Raw genomic sequence first — 3,155 nt, forward strand, 5'->3', positions numbered from 1 at the left:
TCCCTATGCCTGGACTCCGTGAAGTCCTGCCACCACAGAGCATTTGGATTTAGGGATATTGCTGCTTCCAGTGCTCCTTCCACTTTTGTGCACAGCGCACCTCTGCTTGAAGTACTACGATAGTGGTGAGGTCGTGCACGTTCTGAGGCCAGTGAGAACATGCCAATGGATTTTACAAAGCTAGAACAAGCCCCAGTCTGCACTGTTAATAAGCAAAAACAAGATAAAAATCTGAAGATACTGAGATGAAAAAGAAAACTTTTTTATACTGAAACGTAAAGAGCCAGAGGTTGTGATTTGTTCAGTAGTTAAGCAATGCTAAAAACCTCTAGCTTACTAACTAACCTGCTTTATAACTACAAATCTAAAGTATACTCTTCAGCACAAAAGTCTCTCCAACAGCATAACACAGGTAGTGTGTGATTAGTTTTCATTCTCATTGAGCTCCATTAAAACTACCAGATTGGAAATTGCTGCTCTTGTATTTTTTTTTAGTCACAGAAAGACACCTCTGCTAGAAGCTAAAATTATGCTTATTTGCTGGTAATTCTTTAGTGCAGTTGTACTTTCTTTTCTGCAATGTTTCCTTTTAAGTTTACCTATATTTCCTTTTTGTTGCATCAAGCCTTACTTATTGTCATATTTATAACAGCTTTAGTTTATATCCTTAAAAGCTTTCTGTATTGCTTTTGTTGATAGCTACAACTCCATTTTTGTGAGTCTTAACTGTTTCCAAAACACACTGACTATCACAGTTTTTATTATGAAATACAAAAGGTGCTTCTTTCTGTATTCAGACTCCTAGGTCTTAAAAAAGCATATAGCAGGTTATTGTTATTTGCCATTTCAATAAAGGGAAGTTACACTATGTAATACTGGAAAAGAAGGAACTATAGCTTCTATAAAGCCATTAGCCAAATAGCAATAAACTTTAAATTCTGGCATCCATGATGTCTGATGTCTCTTTTTCAGTATACTTATGCTTAGGCAAGCCCCACCGTCACCTCAGAAATTCATGAACAAAAACACTGAGCATGTAATTACATGAATGCAATTAGTTTTGGCAAAAGAAACTTTTAAGAGCAAAAGAAGCTTTATCAGCAATGAAAACATTTAATTGACCATTACTACCTCAGACTTTACACTTTTCAAATTACAAAGCACCATGAAACAAATTTTCTTTAAATCTGCATTTACACAGTAGAAAGGCATAGAAAGACTTGTCCTTCATAAAGGACATGTAAACATGATTTAATATTGACACAGCCTCAGTAGAATCTTCAAATTGAACAGGCAATACTGCAATGTATCCTATAAATTATTCCATTGACACTCTAAAGCAAGGGTAGCTTATAATTAATACTTGAAATAGAGTAACATACTTCAACAAAATAAATAAAAAAAAAAAAATCAGAAAAAAGGAACAGAAAAGCTTGTGACAGATTCCTGATTCATCAGAAAGATCTCATTAGCTGTCATGAAGAAATATAATTTAACTCCATTTGGCATAGAAGAAAGGGAATCCATCCAGCAACTACATACTCATGGCTAAGACAAAATCAGCATTGCTGGGGCTGAACTGGTGAGAAATATTCTCTATCAACAGTACCAGGTACTTGGACAGCAGACAAATTATCACCCTCAAAGTCAAGTCTTTGTAGGGAAATTAAAGCAGAATAGCACTCCCAGTGCTCATAGCTTTACAACTTAAAAAGAAACAAACAAAACAAACAAAAAATCCCAACCACCCTGAAACCCCTCAACAATACTTAAAACATTTATTATGAAAGCACTGCTTTTAAAATGTGTGTTATTCATATGAGTAGTATCACCATCTAGTGATCCTTGCTTAACAATCTATTTAGCTAGAAGTCTTGAATGAAACAGCTTTGTCGTGCAGGATGGACTGAAGACATAAACCATCACCATCTCGTTTAGCAGCACAAAAATGGAGTAGCGTTATATATCTAGTTGTGAAGGAATGGCACCACAATTATCACAATAATGCAAAGGCTAACTCAAAAGTACACAGTTTGATTTGATAACAAAACATTTTCAAAATCCCAGCACTGATATAAAGGATACCCATATTACTCATTCTCAGCTTCAAATTACTCATATGGTATAGGTGTGCATGTGTGTTTTTATATATACATATTTATATATGTGCATATACATATATGAATCCTTAATGTTAAATTAATTTTGGAGGACATAATAAATCACCAACATTTAACAAACCATGACAAAATCAATAACCATATACTGAAAAGAATTAGAGGACTAGAACGATAACCAAGTTTAGAATGTTTTCTTACACAATTTGCTCAAGTTGCACATGCCTGGCATATAGCAATGTTTCAATCCAATTTCAGAAATAATAAATAGGGTTATAAATGTAAGAATCAAGCTGTGTTTGTTACGCATGCCATTTTCTTCTCTGTCAATCTTGACATTTTTACAAAGACCATTTACTTGAATCTCTAAGGTCACCTGTATGGATTTATTCACGAAAAATCTTTTAACTAGAAGACCACAAATTGTAACAGTTACAGTTAAATTGTATCAGTTACAGTTCAGTCCGAATACAAAGTTGCCCCTGACTCAAGAGACAGTACAAGGGATGCTTTCAGCATTAAACCAGAGTTACTGCAAAATTGAAGACAGAACTAATAGAGGTTTTTCAATTTAACAGCAGAAATTTAATACACAGAGATTCAGACATACTTTTTTTCAGGACCTCAAAAAAAACTCCAGACCATTGTGTGCTAATAAATATACATTAAAAGATTAAAGGATTATAAAATTAATAAAAACAGCAATGAAACATGGGAGATGTTTACACTCCCAAATGTTTTATTTCTAGCCTTTAAACAGCATTGCAGACTAAGTTAAAAAAATGCAGCCTTTTTTGATAGGTTTGCACATTATTCAGTCTACTGAAAGGCGTCTGAGAATTTATTTCAACAGCTAAAACTTAAGTCTTATCTGGAAAAGGATGGCAGCATAAAACCATGTATGTAAACACAGTTATACAGTTTAAAATCCTCAGTGCATATCAAAACATAAAAGGTCTTTGTTCCACTTGCCTTCAAACTGACACGTATGGCTTGTTGTGAGATGTACCTGATCCAGTCTGGAGATTGGCGGGCTAC

Source organism: Numenius arquata, chromosome 3 (assembly GCF_964106895.1).
Source record: "Numenius arquata chromosome 3, bNumArq3.hap1.1, whole genome shotgun sequence".
NCBI lineage: Eukaryota > Metazoa > Chordata > Aves > Charadriiformes > Scolopacidae > Numenius > Numenius arquata.